At 44.4% G+C, this 17,655-nt stretch overlaps 1 pseudogene; it reads left to right on the top strand.

Moving 5' to 3' along the window:
• Nucleotides 1–13,393: 13,393 nt before the first annotated feature.
• Nucleotides 13,394–13,479, top strand: LOC115897143 (annotated as a pseudogene).
• Nucleotides 13,480–17,655: the final 4,176 nt, after the last annotated feature.

Raw genomic sequence — 17,655 nt, 5'->3', positions numbered from 1 at the left:
GGGCTTGCACTTCTCCCAGAAATCCTTCAAAGGGAGGCCAAAATAGCTGGGAGTGTGAGGGTACACTCTCTCTACTTCCTTTTTCCTCTTGCCTAGAACACAGACTTTGGACCTAGAGGTGCAGTAGCCCACCCTGGGACCAAAACCTAAAGGAATATCAGCAGTTATTAAGCAAGTAGAGCAAGAATTCTGAGGAGTATCCGTGCATAGGGAAAGACCAAAAAGGGACCCTGGGGACTGATGAAGCAGATGCCAAATAGGCAGGAAGATTTACTCAGGTCGATGGAGAAAAGACAGTATGTATACTGGATTTGATGGCTGGAAAGTTATTCTACCTGGCAGGAACAATTTTTATGGCTTGCTGTTAACCAATAAAATATGGTAAAACTGATGGGATGTCCCTTCCATGATTGCATTATGATGTGTAAGACTGTCTTGCTAGCTGACCCACTCCAGAGGCTCTGTCTTCCTGGCTGGCTTTGAAGAGGAAAGTAGTCATCGTGTGAGATGCACGCAGCAGGGAGCTAAGAAGGCTTGTAGGAGCCGAGAGCAGCCTCCAGCCCCGGCCTGCAGGGAGTTGGGGCCCTCAGTCCTACAACTGTAAATAAATAAATTCTGTCAACAATGTGAGTTTTCTGGAAAAAGGATTTTCCTATAGTCAAGACTCTAGATGAGGCTGTAGCCTGGCCAACACCTTGACTTTTGCTTTGTAAAGTTCTGATTAGAGAAGCCCACTAAGCTCTGCCTGGTCTTCTGACCCACAGAAACTGAAGTGATGAAAGTGTACTATTATTTATTTATTATTTATTTATTTATTTATTTATTTTTGAGACAGAGCCTTGCTTTATTGCCCAGGCTGGAGTGCAGTGGCACAATCTTGGCTCACTGCAACCACCGCTTCCTGGGTTCAAGTGATTCTTGTGCCTCAGCCTACCAAGTAAATGGGATTATAGGTGTCTGCCACCACGCTGGGCTAATTTCTTATCTTTTATTTTTTGCATTTTTAGTAGAGACGGGGTTTCGTCATGTTGGCCAGGCTGGAAAAGTATGCTGTTTTAAACCACTAAGTTTGTGGTAATTTGTTATGCAGCAATAAATCACTGATGCATTAGGTAAGTGAAACAGGCAGTGGCAACAAACACGAATATAAAGAGAATAACTTGTGTTTCCAGCCCTGATCCATTGCCTGGACTGCACACTTATTATTGACCGGCCTACTCTACATCTCTACAGTGATCTCTAGTAAGCTCCTCCACCCGAGCATATCCAAAACTGACCTTTGGATTCTGTGCTGGCTCCTGCCCTGGCCTCCACAACCAGCTTCTCCCTCATTTTCCCCATCTCAGTAAGTGGCAACTCCATCTGTACAGTTTCTTTGGACCAAAACCTTGTGGTCACCCTTGATGCCCTTCTTTTTCACATCCCACCTGGAAATTTATCAGCAAAGCCTTTTTATTTTATCTTGAAAATAAATCCAGCATCATAACGTTTTCATGGCTCCTCCCTGGTACAAGTCATCTGCATCTTTCCCCTGGATCACTGCAGTAGCTCCCAGCTGGGTTTTCAGGCCTCCATCCACCAGCCCTACCCACAGCCCATATCAGTCTAGCATGTGAAGTAACTTCTTAAAACATAAGTAAGTCCAGTCCTTTATCTGCTCTAACCTTCCTGTGGCTCCCTTCTCAGAGGTAAAGCCCAGGTCAGCATGATGACTTTCAAGGCCATACGTGATCTGGCCCTCAACCCCTTCTGGCCTTGTTACCTCCTATTCTCCTGGTTACCCTGTGTGCTCTGCCAACCCCAGCCTCATTACTGTTCTTCATACAAACCACAGTGCTTCTGACTCGGTGCTCTGACACTGCTGTTCTCTCAACTTGGAATGCTTTTCTCCCAGGTATTCTGTGCCTCACTCCCCTTGCTCATAACCACCCTATTTTGAACTGTAACTTCCAACTGGGCACGAGGGCTTACACATGTAATCACAGGGCCTTGAAAGATCAAGGGAAGAGAATTGCATGAAGCCAGGAATTCAAGAACCTGGGCAATATGCATAGCAAGATCCCTGTCTTTCAAAAAAATTAGGCTGCAGTGAGCTATGATCACTCCAATGCACTCTAGCCTGAACAACAGAAAAAGACCCCTTCAGAAAGAAATGCTAGTTCTACTATTCCAGGTTTATTTCTCTGCTGAGCATTTATCATTATCCAGCACATCATATATATTACTACTTATTTTGTTTCCTGTCTGCCTCCTACCACAAGTTATGTTGTTTTTGAATGAGAACTTTCTGTTTTGTTCAGTTCTATGACTCCACCACCTAGAATAGTGACTGGCACATAGTTAGCGTTCATGGATCCTTGTCGAATGAATGAATTAATGAATTGACCAAATAGAGAAGCCCGAGGGAAGCTGGGGTGGGGGACTCCCCAATGTGGTTGCAGAGTTAGCCTGAGACAGGAGAAAGAACACCTGCTTGTTGAAATCAGAGGAAACAGATCAGGAGGGGCAGGTGTAGGTGATGGAGCAGGAAGTTTGGGACCTCCCTTTTCTATTTTCTCTCTGAGGTGGTAGACTATGACACCATCTGAGGTATGGGGAAAGGATGTGGTGATGAGGATAACGGCTAACAGTCACTATCACAGATATGCGCTGTGTTCGCACCAGGTGCTCTCCACATCGTATCTCATTCCTAAACATCTGCTAGAGAAGTAGATGTCATTAGCTCTATTTCTAGATGAGAAAAATAGAGTTGCAGAAAGGTCATGGAGCCTGTCCTGGTTTGTCTGAGTGGGTAGAATAGGGGTCACCCAGGTGTGTTGATTAGGGAGAGGAAATGGGTGTAAAGGCATGAAACTGCATAGTGTGTTTGGGGCACTGCAGGTGTTGTGGTCAGGCTGAGGAGTGGCACATGGCCAGAATGTCCAAAGGTAGAGCAGAAGTAGGTGGTCTGGACCACTGAGTGTCTTCAGTGCAGATAAAAAGTCCAAGGAAGCCAGACACGGTGGCTCACACTTGCAATCCCAGCACTTTGGGAGGCCGAGGTGGGTGGATCACAAGGTCGGGAGTTCAAGACCAGCCTGGCCAGTATGGTGAAACCCTGTCTCTACTAAAAATACAAAAACTGGCCAGGTGTGGTGGCGGGTGCCTGTAGCTCCAGCTACTCGGGAGGCTGAGGCAGGAGAATCACTTGAACCCGAAAGGCAGAGGTTGCAGTGAGCTGAGATAGCACCACTGCACTCCAGCCTGGGCGACAGAGTGAGCGAGACTCCATCTCAAAAAAAAAAAAAAAAAAAAAAAAAAAAAAAAAAAAAAAAAAAAAAAAAAAAAAGAAAAAGAAGAAGAAAAAAAGTCCAAGAAAGCTGAATTTCATCTTTTAGGCCAGAGTTTCTTCAGCTGAGTTATGTAAAAAACTTGTTTAGACAAAAACTAATTTTTATAATACATCTGAAAATATATCTTCTAACTCCTGAGAGAGATGGGAGCTAGTTAAAAAATGCAGCATTAAAAGTTAAAATTTGTTATTAGGGAAGTCATTTGTCACTGATACGATAATAAATAGTAGTTTCCTTGGAAACTGGAACCACTCCACAATAGTTGATTATAAGGATGTCAACCAGATGATAGAGTCTGCTTAGGTTACGCTTTTTAGGTTTAAATTGGCATTAAAATAATTTTTTAAAAATTTTAACATTTCTGTCTGGACGTGTTGGCTCATTTCTGTAATCCCAGCACTTTGAGAGGCCAAGGCAGGTGGATCACTTGAGGTCAAGATTTCGAGGCCAGTCTGGCCAACATGGTGAAACCCCATTTCTACCAAAAAACACAAAAATTAACTGGCTATGGTGGCACATGCCTGTAGTCCCAGCTACTCCGAAGGCTGAGGTGGGATAATTGCTTAAACCCCGTAGGCAGAGATTGCAGTGAGCCGAGATCATGCCACTACACTCTAGCCTGGGTGACAGAGGGAGACCTTGTCTCAAAAAAGATAAAAGAAATGAAAAGGATGGTAGTTGCTCTTGGTTGAAGGGAAGAAGGAGCCCAAGGGGTTAAGTGGTTTGCTGGTGGCTGCCGTTGAGAGAAGGACCATGGTAAACTGAATCCCAGGGGTCTGCAATAAAAGAAGAAAGAGGCTGGGTGTGGTGGCTCATGCCTGTAATCCCAGCACTTTGGGAGGCCGAGGCGGGCGGATCACAAGGTCAGAAGTTCGAGACCAGCCTGATCAACATGGTGAAACCCCATCTCTACTAAAAATACAGAAATTAGCCAGGCGTGGTGGTGTACGCCTATAATCTCAGCTACTCAGGAGGTTGAGGCAGGAGAATCACTTGAACCTGGGAGGTGGAGGCTGCAGTGAGCTGAGACCACGCCACTGCTCTCTAGCCTGGGCAATAGAGCGAGACTCTGTCTCCAAAAAAAAAAAAAAAAAAACGAAAGAAAGAAAAAGTTGGGGAAGCGGTCCATGCTTGTGAGGGGGCCTGGGGCTAAGCAACAGAAAAAACTTGCTGCTGAGCATTAGGAAGTTTCTCTCTCTTGAAACTGTGCTCAAAGAGGATGACCTTCCCCAATAGAGGAGGCTCATTCTTAGTTTTTAATTAATTAATTATTATTTTGAAATAGAGTCTCACTCTGTCACCCAGGCTGGAGTGCAATGGTGCAATCTTGGCTCACTGCAACCTCCGCCTCCCAGGTTCAAGCAATTTTCCTGCCTCAGCCTCCCAAATAGCTGGGACTACAGACATGTGCCACCACACCCAGCTAATTTTTGTATTTTTAGTAGAGACGAGGTTTCATCACATTGGCCAGGCTGGTCTCCAAATCCTGACATCAAGTGATCCACCCACCTTGGGCTCCCAAAGTGCTAGGATTACAAGCAGGAACCACCAGGCTCAGCCGGATCATTCTTCGTTCAAGGATACACGAGTAGCTGCACTTACCCCCTTGCTAGAACCTCCAAAAAAGTTCCTTATTTTTCTCATTTTCCGGAATAAAAAGAAATTACTTTTAAAATCAGAAAACTCATTAGCAGATTATTATTTTAAGGATTAAATTGTCATCCCCAGGACAAAACCTGGGTAGCCATAGGCAAATCACTTCCTCTCTGAACATCAGTGGTTTCATTCATAAATGAGGTGGTTAGACCACAGTGATTTCTACAGTTCTCGGATGTGTTTAGAAAGCCTTTTTTTTTTTTTTTTTCTAAATAGAGACAGGGTCTCACTATGTTGCCCAAGCTGGTCTCGAGGTCCTGGCTCAAGTGATCCTCCTGCCTAGGTCTCCCAGAGTGCTGGGATTACAAGTGTGAGTGACTGCATTTGTCCTGGAAAGCTATTTTGTTGTTGTTAAATCATATTTGCTCTATAATATAGAACGTATACATATGATACCACACTTTGGTGACCTATCGATTTCTTCTCACATATTGTAGTTGCCTTAGAATGTGGAGGCGGCTGGAAGGCATGATGAACAGCAACAGCAGATCACTGGCCTCTGACAACTGTCAGTCAATTGAGAAACGTGGATTAAATATGCCCCCAATTATTATCTGTATAGTTGTGAGCACATAAGTCAATAGACATAGCAAGTGCTTCCCATGGTTCTATTACTTTATTCCCAAGATTCACACGTGACTATGGCCAGCAGCCTCTGAATATGTTAAAATGTAGGAGATATCAACATAGCATCATGAAAACATTATTATTATTATTTTCTTTCAGAGGGAGTCTATCTCTGTCACCCAGGATGGAGTGCATGGGTGCAATCTTGGTTCACTGCAACCTCTGCCTCCTGAGTTCCAGTGATTCTCCTGCCTCAGCCTCCTGAGTAGCCGGGATAACAGGCGCCCACCACCACGCTTGGCTGATTTTTGTATTTTCTGTAGAGACAGGATTTCACCATGTTGCTCAGGCTGGTCTCGAGCTCCTGACCTCTGGTGATCCGCCCACCTCGGCCTCCTGAAGTGCTGGAATTACAGGCATGAGCCACTGCACCCAGCCGAGTGGAGGTTGCAGTGAGCCAAGACCGAGTAACTGCACTCCAATCTGGGTGACAGAGTGAGACTCCGTCTCAAAAAAAAAAAAAAAAAGAAAATACTATGTTTCTGAGTTGGGAAAGTTTTCTCAGTCTCTTCATATTCTATTCCACAACCCCTCCCCCCTTTAAAAAATATGAGATATTTAAAAATTATTATTTTTCTGGGGACTGCTACTGCATTGGAATAGGAAAATTGTCTAAATCCCTAGGGAGACACTACAGGTCACAGGCAGATATTTCAGGGCCTCATTTCAGATCTGACACTAAACTGTGTGATCTGGAGCTAGCCCCTTAAAATGGTTGGGCTTCAGTTCCACCTTAGACTGCTTGGCTGGACTTTGCTAGATCACCTCTAAGGTCCCTGGCATTTCTAATATTTTGATTTTACGATTCTTCCTTGCCCGTCCCTCCATACTGGTTCTAGGAGACAAGTGGAGCTGGGCTCCATTTACAAGCAGAGACTCCTACCTATTTGCTGTGAACTAGACACAGAGGATGGGTAGAGGGGTTAAGAGAAGAGTTAGGCAGAGACCTCAAGGAACCCTCTGAACTCATGTTCCCATTCTTCTATCTTCTTTATGCATACCTACCTGACAGTCTCGCCACAGCCCATTCTCAAACACATCTTTGTTCCCGCTATTGATTCAATATTTGGATCACTTTACTGGGCTGGGCCAGGGCTTTAGTCAGGACTGTCCTTGTTCCTGTATCTCAAATTGGAATACAGTCACAAGCAGGAGAGTCTTCAGTAGCCAAGCCATGTATTGCTATTGGCTGAGCCTTCCTGAGGGTTCCACATAGGTTTGTGTCTGGTTGAGATGCCCATCACTACAACCACCCCTAACCCACATCCCACTCCCAGCACCAGCAGCAGCTACTGCTGAAACAGATTACAACAGGGATGAACTCTGGACTGTGCACCCCTTTCCCTTGTATTTATGATGTAAGATAGAGTTGTTTTCAGAGAAATAAGCAAGTCTAGGGTCAGCCTCATCATAGTACTGTCACTCTGGCTCTCAGGACACCTTGCATGGGGTCTTTGAACTCAACAGGCCTGCCGGGATACTTCAAGTGTGTGCTTGGGAAAGAGCAGATAATGTGGATGGGGGCCCTGGAAATGGAGAACAAGCCGAAGAAAAGCAATTTTGCATTAAAACAACCCCCCTCCAGTCCAGGCGCAGCGGCTCACGCCTGCAATCTTAGGACTTTGGGAGGCCGGGGCAGGCAGATCACTTGAGGTCAGGAGTTTGAACCAGCCTGACCAACATGGCAAAACCCCATCTCTACTAAAAATACAAAAATTAGTCAGATGTGGTGGCACACGCCTGTAATCCCACCTACCCAAGAGGCTGAGGCAGGAGAACTGCTTGAGCTTAGAAAGCAGAGGTTGCAGTGAACCGAGGTTGGACCACAGCACTCCAACCTGGGCGACAGAGCAAGACTTTGCCTCAAAAAAATAAAAAAATAGGACAACCCGCCACAAAAAGCACAATGCAAATTGCATCTGCTAGACACTTTTTAATTCTTTGGTCCTACAGGGATTTGCAAAAGATCAGGTGGTGGGGGCATAGGGTCAGGTGGCCGTTGCTAGGGAGCAAGTTCAGGTACAGATGAAGTCAGAGAAATATGTAATTTTCCTATTAAGAGAACATTAATGGAGGGCAAGTGGAATGGGCAAAGCTACTGAAATGAAGCTCCAGAGCAGTTGGGACCCAGAAAAGATAAAGATCAAGTAAGTCATCAACTATTAATAGCCTTAGTAAACTTTGGAGGGATAAATGCTCTGCAAGCTTCTCTTCAAAATCTGAACCTCTCTTCTGCTATGGCAGCATTTAAATCCAACAGACCCAGATGCAGGCAGTAACTGTGCTCTTGACCAAAAAGCATGGCATTTTGGTTGAGTGTGAGCTCTAGGCTTACACTGTCGGGATTCACATTTAGCTCAGCCAGCCTCACTGGCTGGGTCATCTTGGGCATATTATTTATCCCCTGTAAGCCTCCTCTGTAAAATGGGCTTAAGTGTAATGACAGCTTCATAGGAAGGTTGTAAAGATGGAACAATGGTGTACATGTGAAGCCTTTCATGCAGTGTCTGGTGCACGATGCTCAGTAAACATTATCTTTTACTCTAATAACTCTTCCTCCAATTTACCCATTAAGGTAGTTATTTATTAACATCTAGCTCTCCCTCTAGAGTGCAAATCCTTGCAGGGGGATACCTGGGCTGGTTATTCTTTAGCTGTACTTTCCTCTTCCTCCCAGCTTCCATTCTCTGTTCTTTTCCAGCCTGCTCTGAGCCCCAGGAGCTGACTTCTGAGAACTGTGTCAGCAGCTTTTGCTTCTGGTGGGGATCCTCCAAAGGGTAGAAGGGCAGAGACTTCAGGATATCTATCCCCCCATCTCCCTCCCTACAAGACAAGAACTGAAATTGCACCAGTTACAAATGGGTACTTTTTCAGTCTGTACCTGAAAGTCTGGGATACAGTCCCTCCATTAAACTCTCTTCAATTGCCTTCCTGGACTGTGCCCTATTTCCTGCCAGGACTGTGATTTGGTGCTTTACTTCACCGATTTTTTTGTTTTCAAATGTCATCTTGTCAGTGAAGCCTTCTTTTATTCTTCTAGACAAAGAAAAAAAAATATCTCCTTCCTCTGAACATTTAAAACACATTATAAGGCCAAGCACAGTGGATCACTTGAGTCCAGCAGTTCGAGACCAGCCTAGGCAACATGGCAAAACCCAGTCTCTACAAAAATTCAAAAATTAGCCAGGCTTGGTGGCATGCACCTGTAGTCCCAGCTACTTGGGAAGCTGAGCCTGGGAGTTCAAGGCTGCACTGAGCCATAATCATACCATTACACTCAAGCCTGGGTAACAGAGTAAGACTTTGTCTCAAGAAAAAAAAAAAAGTTTTGGCAGGGCAAGATGGCTCATGCCTGTAATCCCAGCAGTTTGGGAGGCTAAGACAGACTGATTATTTGAGGTCAGGAGTTCGAGACCAGTCTGGTCAACAAAGTGAAATCCCATTTCTACTAAAAATACAAAAGTTGGCCAGGTGCAGTTAGTCATTCCTGTAATCCAAGCGCTTTGGGAGGCCGAGGTGAGTGGACAACCTGAGGTTAGGAGTTCGAGACCAGCCTGGCCAACATGGTGAAACCCCACCTCTACTAAAAATACACAAAAATTAGCCAGGCATGGTGGCTCAAGGTTGTAACCCCAACTACTCAGGAGACTGAGGCAGGAGAATCACATGAACTCAGGAGGTAGAGTTTTCAGTGAGCTGAGACCACACCATTGCACTGCAGCCTGGGCAACAAGAACCAAACTCCTTCTCAGAATAAATAACTAAATAAAAATAGAAAAATTAGCTGCGTGTGGAGGTGTAAGTCTGTAGTCCCAGCTACTCTGGAGGCTGAGGCAGGAGGATCACTTGATCCCGGAGACAGAGGTTGTAGTGAGCTGAGATCACACTATTCAATGCAGCCTGGGAAAAACAGCAAGACTCTATCTCAAAAACAAAAAAAGAAAAGAAAGAAAACAAAAAAAAAAAAAAAAAAAGGAAAGGAAAAGAGTGGGCTGGGCACGTTGGCTCATGCCTGTAACACTATCACTTTAGGAGGCCGAGGCAGGTGGATCACCTGAGGTCAGGAGTTCGAGACCAGCCTGAACAATATGATGAAACCCCATCTCTACTAAAAATACCAAAAAAATTAGCCGGCTGTGGTGGCACGTGCCCATAATCCCAGCTACTCGGGAGGCTGAGACAGGAGAATTGCTTGAACCCGGGAGGCAGAGGTTGCAGTGAGCCAAGATCATGCCATTGCACTCCAGCCCGGGCAACAGCAGCGAAACTCCACCTCAACAACAACAAAAAAAGTGTAGATTTTTTTTCCCGCAAGAGACAACTTTGTAGGGCCATTTCAAGATATGACAAGGAAATATATTTGGGGCTAAAATATTTTGATTTATTTTCTTATTTATTATGTGAGATAATGCCAGAGCCAGGTTGGAAAGCAGACCATGTCATATAAGGTTAAATAAAACCCCTCTGATGAAACTTTACGGTTTGTAGGGGTGACTCCCCAGGTCCCTTAGGGAGGAATTTGGCCAAGATAAGAAAAAAAGTCAGAGTTTAGTCCTCAAAGACAATGCTCCCCTGAAAACTGTTGCTATTTCTATATATTCATTATTGAACATGCAAGGTATGTATCCTGCTTAGAGTAGTGTCAGCTTCTGTAACAAACATATCTAAAAGTTTCAGGCCGGGCAAGATGGCTCACGCCTGTAATCCCAACATTTTGGGATATTGAGAAGTGGAAGGATCACCTAAGCCTAAAAGTTTGAGACCAGCCTGGGCCACATAGGGAGACCCTGTGTCTTTAGAGAAATTTGAAAATTAGCTGGGCATGGTGGTGTGCACCTGTGGTTCTAGATACTCAAAAGAATTGCTTGGACCTGGGAGGTCAAGGCTACAGTGAGCCATTAACATGCCACTGTACTTCAACATGAGCTACAGAGTGATACCCTTTCTCAAAAAAAAAAGAAAAGAAAAAAAAAGAAAGAAAAATAGTAAGTTTCAATGGCTTAACCCAATAGCAATTGATTTCTTGCTCACATACTTGTCAATAAAGTTGTTTCCTCTTGGCAGGCAGTTTCACTGGTGTGACTTCTTTCTGCAGGGCTGTTCTCCAGGTGGCCAGGGACTGACCCAGTTCTCCTCTATTTCTTGCTTGTAGTCTGAAGAACAACTGTAGAGTGTGTGGGAATGCCCATATCCTGAGGTAGGGAGGAACTGCCTGAAACAGCCTGGGCCTGGCTCCTGGTTCTCCTAAAGAATGTAACGTCTTGAATTAAGGAGGAACTGCTAGGACAACTAGAGCTTTGTTCCTCTCTCCCTGGAAGTAGGATGAGGTTTAGCCAGGTGATTCCCGTGACCCCTGATGTATGGAGCCTGGAGTAAGCTGCTTTGGGGGGCCCCCAGCTGCAACACCAGTAGGGCATGTGCAATTGAAGCTCCATCCACCCAAGGCAGCTTTCACAAGCCTTGGGGAGCAGGCACACAATGGATTCTAGGCTTCTGTTGTCTCTTGCTTCCTATCTGTAAGTAATACATTTATTTGCTTCATGTAACTTGTTGCATGTTAGTGTCTTCTGTCTCACCAGGCTCAGGCAGGTTCACAAAATTCACCAGTGCATGGCGAATGTGGTGCACAAAATTGGTGCAGTGAGCAGGGCCCTCTTTGATAGAATCATGGCTTATTGATGAAGTGGAAGGAGTGATACCCCGAAGTACTCAGCACAGGGTGTAGACATCAACCTAGAGGGGTGCAGGAGCTGGACAAGCAGCTGGATGATTTATGAAAGGAAGAATGAGAGGTGAGATTATAAGCCAACAATAAAATTTGAAGGCCTTCTAACCTTCTGAATGGATCTCTCCTCTTGGCCAGGGCATTCCAAAGTTCACCCTGATTATCTGGTTTAGGCCATGACAGGAAAAAAGGGCCAGACATGCCTTATTATACCCCATGCAAGTTTGGATTTCAGGAAAAACTGACCAGCATTAACATCAACACATACCTTAAGTCTGATAAGAAACATTTACAATCTAGTCTCTCTGAAGCCTGTTACCCGAAGGCTTCAGCTGCATAATAAAGCTTTGTTCTCCACAACCTCTTATCATCATAACTCAGACATTCCTTTCTATTGATAATAACTGTTTCAACCAATTGCCAATCACAAAATGTTTAAATCTACCTATAACCAGGAAGCCACACCCTCACCCCACCACCCTTTCTCAGCTTCAAATTATCCTTCCTTTCCAGACCCAACCGATGAATTTCTTATATGTATTTGATTGATGTCTCATGCCTCCCTAAACTTTGGGCACGTGTTTTCAGGATCTCCTGAGGGCTGTGTCACAGGCCATTGGTCACTCATATTTGGCTGAGATGGCTGAGAATAAATCTCTTCAAATGTTTTACAGTTTGACTCTTTTTGTAAACAGGACATAGGTCACCCCCAACCCTGCGGATATGAGTGAACTGGCTGCACTGACTGAGGCAGAGAGAAAAAAATATAGAATAGGACAGTGGCAAGCCGCCCTCTGATTGTTGGACACTTGTATGGTTGTTCATTCTTGAGAGCTAGAGAACTCAAGAAATGGATACTCAGATGACCCCTTAGGTCCCTGAGAGGGAAGAGGAAGAGGTCCTCTGGTGGTCCCTGAGGCATCTGAGAGGGAACCAGACACCGTTCATAAGGGCATTTACAGAGCGGAAACTCATTATCCAAAGAATAAATACAGAGAATAGCCAGCTAAATCTTCTGCAGCCTGGGTGGTGTGTTTGTCTAGCTCCTGCACCCTGGGCTACACCCTGGGCTGGGTACTTCAGGTATCACTCCTTCCACTTCATCAATAAGCCATGGTTCTATCAGAGAGGTTCAATCAAATCCAAATGCCACAGGCTGAATGACCCAGTTGGGAATGGAGCCAAGGTCTCTGGTTCCCTCCCCACTGGAGGTCAGTCACTCTATATTCCTGTCAAGATAAAACAGGAGTTCTTGTAATAAGCCAGGAACAGAAAGACAAACTTTGGATGTTCTCAGTTATTTGCAGGATCTAAAAATCAAAACAATTGAACTCATGGAGATAGAGAATATAAGGATGGTTACCAGAGGCTTGGAAGGGTAGTGGGAGTGGGAGGAAGTGCAAGAGGATGTGGGGATGGATAGTTAATGAAAAAGGGCCGGATGTGGTGGCTCATGCCTGTAATCCCAACACTCTGAGAGGCTGAGGAGGGTGGATCACCTGAGGTCAGTAGTTGAAGACCAGCCTGGCCAACATGATGAAACCCCATCTCTTCTAAAAATACAAAAGTAGCCGGGCATGGTGGCATGTGCCTGTAATCCCAGCTACGCGGGAGGCTGATGCAAGAGAATTGTTTGAACCCGGGAGGCGGATGTCACAGTGAGCCAAAACTGTGCCATTGCACTCCAGCTTGGGCAGCAAGAGCAAAACTCCATCTGAAAAAAAAAAAAAAGAAACCAAAAGAATGAAAAAGACCTAATGTTTGACAGCACAGCAGGAAGACTGTAGTCTATGTATAGACTATAGTCTATACATAGACTATAATATGATTAAAATAATATTTTAATTGTACATTTTAAAATAACTAAGAGTATAATTGGATTGTTTTTAACACAAAGGATAAATGCCTGAAAGGATGGATACCCCATTTTTCATGATGTGATTATTACAGATTGTGTGCCTGTACCAAAATGTCTCATGCACCCCTTAAATATATCCACTTACTATGTGCTCATAAAATTTAAAATTTAAAAATTAAAAAAAAAAAGACCTACTTGCTTTGGCAACACATATACTGAAATTGGAATGATATAGAGAAGATTAGCATGGTCCCTGCTTTTAAAATTAATAATATTCCTTTAAAAGATAAAAAGGGGGAAAAAAGGAATTCAGATTTTTCTGGGGTTCTTAGATATTGGAACCCACGTGGCAATATTTCCAGGTATCCTTAAGGGAAAAATTAAACTGGTGACATTAAGAGGCTTGGGGACAAAAGCAGTAACCTATGGTGCTTATCTGCTGTAGGGTGCCTCTGGCCATTCGAGGTGCCAGTGACTTTGGTTCCTGTGGCTGAATGTCTTATAGTCATTGACATTTTGGCTGCTTGGGGCTCAGCACATCACCACTGCCTGAGGGGTGTGCCCGCTCACAGCTAAGAATTCCAGCCATTACAGTGGGGCATATCCATGCCTGCCTGCCACCTAAGCCACCCAAGCCCCAATGGGTTATTCAGCAAAACAGCACTGCATACTAACTGAAGAACAGGATATTATTGTGTTAATTATTGTTACAAATAGAAATGCTACAAACTACCCTGTCATAATGTAATAGCTCAGTTTGGCTAGTCAGAAAGGCTTTCGGATATGGAGACTAACAATGGACTGTCCGTGGGCTAAATGCGAAGGCCACATTGGCAGTAAGCCAAAAAAGTATTCTAGATACAACCAAGCAAAAGAAATTAATCTTGGAGGCATCCACTAATAAAAAGGGGGTCCAACAGCTGGTAGGCCTCTTTGGGTACTGGGGCATTGGAGACAGCATGTACCCCACCTGAGTGTTCTTTTGCTCCCCTAAGTCAGGGTGACCAACAAAGCCACCAACTTTGAATGGGGCCCTTTGTAGCAGTGGGCCTTGGAAGCAGTTAAATAAGCCATGGTCCAGGGACTGCCATTAAAACCTTTAGAACCTGCTAGCCTGATGGCATTAGAGTAGTCCCCACTTATCCTTGGGCAACACGTTCCAAGACCCCGAGTGGATGCCTGAAACTATGGATAGTGTCAAACACTATATATACTATGTTTATCATAGACATACCTATGGCAAAGTTTAATTTATAAATTAAGCACAGTAAAAGATTAACAACACTAGCTTAAAGTAGAACAATTATAACAATACACTGTAATAAAAGTTATGTGAATGTGGTCTCTCTCTCAAAATATCATCTTGTGTTGTACTCTGCCTTCTTCTTCTTGTGATGAGGTGATAAAACGCCTAAGTGATGAGATGAAGCGAGGTGAGTGAAATAGGCACTGTGACGGAACGTTAGGCTACTGTTGACCTCATGATACGTAAGAAGGAGGATCATCTGCCTGGGTGATCCTGGATCACTGAGCCATGATAACATCTGTGGTTGGATGTCAGGGGCAGATGATGTCAATGACTAATGGGCAGGTAGCATACACAGCTTGGATATGCAGGACAAAGGGATGATTCATATCCTGGAGAGGGTGGTATTTCATCATCCTACCCAGAGTCACTTGCAATTTAAAACTTATGAATTGTTTATTTCTGAAGTTTTTCATTTAAAATTTTTAGACCAAGGTTGGCCAGGAGCAAATCAACCTGCAGAAAACAGAACTGTGGAGAAGGTAGAACTACTGTACAGGAGTTACAACCCCCATTCCTGCTGATGGGAGTGTGTGGCAACAGAAAACCACCACTGGGATACACCAGTCTCTCAGATTTTGGACCCCAAAGCTACATGAGGCAGCCACCAAATATATTCCTTTAAAAAAAAAAAATGTGCCGGGCGCGGTGGCTCAAGCCTGTAATCCCAGCACTTTGGGAGGCCGAGACGGGCGGATCACGAGGTCAGGAGATCGAGACCATCCTGGCTAACACGGTGAAACCCCGTCTCTACTAAAAATACAAAAAAACTAGCCGGGCGAAGTGGCGGGCGCCTGTAGTCCCAGCTACTCGGGAGGCTGAGGCAGGAGAATGGCGTAAACCCGGGAGGCGGAGCTTGCAGTGAGCTGAGATCCGGCCACTGCACTCCAGCCCCGGCGACAGAGTGAGACTCTGCCTCAAAAAAAAAAAAAAAAAAAAAAAAAAAAAAAAAAAAAAAATGTATTTTTTTTTTTGTCAAGCATTTAGATGAAAATTTTTTTTATATAGTCCTTTGGAATGGCAACTCAATATACAGACACCCAGTATAATATAAATGTTATTACCATTATAACATAAATTTAAAAAGCAATTAAATATTATTACCATTAAAAAATGATAATGGCTACTCCTTGCCACTGATCAGAGGGAGTACTCTATTAGCTAGGTCTGAGGTTCCCCATTTTGTGGATCAGAACAGCTTAAACATCTTGCTGACTGTGAAGGTGGGGAAGGACATGAAGAGAAATAGATATTGCTCTCCGCACCCCAGAGAAAATGTTAAAAATCATTATTAACTTTAGGGCATGGTTTAGGATAGAGGAGACTCCCTTATACCCGAAAATATGTTTCTAACCTGCTTGTTATTGCCTGAAGTCTATTTAATGAGGGAGATAGCCTTTTATTCCACAATTAGAAATGAAAGACCTCAGATGCAATGTAAAATGAGTTAGAGCAAATGAATTTTTAAGTAAAAGGTAAACAATAATGATAATTTCTTCCTCTCTCCTTCTCTCTCTTTCTCTCTCTCCTTATGCAACCAACGGTTTGGTCATCTACACCTTATCTTTCAGGCATGATCTTCATTACTTCAAGTATGCAAATGTGAAACAGATAAGGGCCTTGCCTTGCAGAGTTTATCTCATAAGGGATAGTGTTAAAAAGTCAGCAAGTCCTGGGTATGTGAAACTGAGTACCAAGAGGAGACTGGATATCGTGAAATCAAACTTCTCAAATTCCACAAATTGGCCTCAGGTACAGTCTATTTTTAAAACAAACAGAAATGGAGTTTAAAGACGTTCCACATTTGATGGATGCATGAGCTTTTAGAAGTGCTCTAACTTTTCCTGTCAGTTGAAAATTACTATCCTGGGAGCTGAGACTGACATTTCTGCAGAACAATCCTCTTTCTCCCTCAGCCCCCAACATTTTTTTTTGAAATAGCGTCTTCTTCTGTTGCCCAGGCTGCAATGTTGTGGCTCCATCACAGCTCACTGTAGCCTTGACCTCCTGTGCACAAGCGATCCTCCTGCCTCAGCTTCCTGAGTAAGCTGGGACTAAGGCATGCGCCACCACCCCTGGCCTTTTTTTTTTTTTCCTTTTTTTTTTTTTCTGTAGAGACAGGGTCCCACTATGCTGCCCAGGCTGGTCTCAAATGCCTGGGCTCAAGTGATCCTCCCACCTGGGCCTCCCAGAGTGTTAGGATTACAGAGGTGAGCCACTGCACCCAGCCTGAACACCGTTGTTTTTGAACAGTGCCTGACACATAGTAGGCATTTGGTAAATACTTGTGGAATGGATTCGTGAATGATGTACTTTTATTCCTAAATGAATTCTTAATACTTTGTGACCTGTCTTAATTTTTTTTTTTTTTTTTTTTTTTGAGACGGAGTCTCTGTCACCCAGGCTGGAGTGCAGTGGCGTGATCTTGGCTCACTGCAAGCTCTGCCTCCTGGGTTCACGCCATTCTCCTGCCTCAGCCTCCCGAGTAGCTGGGATTACAGGCGCCCACCACCACGCCCGGTTAATTTTTTGTATTTTCGGTAGAGACGGGGTTTCACCGTGTTCAGCGTGGTCTCGATCTCCTGACCTCATGATCTGCCGGCCTCGACCTCCCAAAGTGCTGGGATTACAGGTGTGAGCCACCACGCCCGGCCTGTGACCTGTCTTTTTATGGTTCCACAATGTACTAGGAGCGTTATCATGTCATTTTAGAATTCTATTTTAAAACTTTATATTTTGGAAATTTTCAAGAAACACAGAAGTAGAGAATATAGTATAAGGCCAAGCGCGGTGGCTCATGCTTGTAATCTTAGCACTTTGAGAGGCTGAGGTGGATGGATCACCTGAGGTCAAGAGTTCCAGACCAGCCTGGCTAACATGGTGAAACCCCATCTCTACCAAAAATACAAAAATTAGCTAGGCATGATGGCGCATGCCTGTAATCTCACTACTTGGGAGGCAGAGGTTGCAGTGAGCCCAGATGGCATCACTACACTCCAGCCTGTGCAACAGAGCTAGACCCTGTCTTAAAAAAAAAAAAAAAGGCCAGACCGGGCGCAGTGTCTCATGCCTGTAATCCCAGCACTTTGGGAGGCCAAGGCAGGTGGATCACCTGAGGTCAGGAGTTCAAGACCAGCCTGGCCAACATGGT

The sequence above is a fragment of the Rhinopithecus roxellana genome, chromosome 4 (genome assembly GCF_007565055.1).
Source record: "Rhinopithecus roxellana isolate Shanxi Qingling chromosome 4, ASM756505v1, whole genome shotgun sequence".
NCBI lineage: Eukaryota > Metazoa > Chordata > Mammalia > Primates > Cercopithecidae > Rhinopithecus > Rhinopithecus roxellana.
This window is presented reverse-complemented; position numbering and strand designations above follow the sequence as displayed.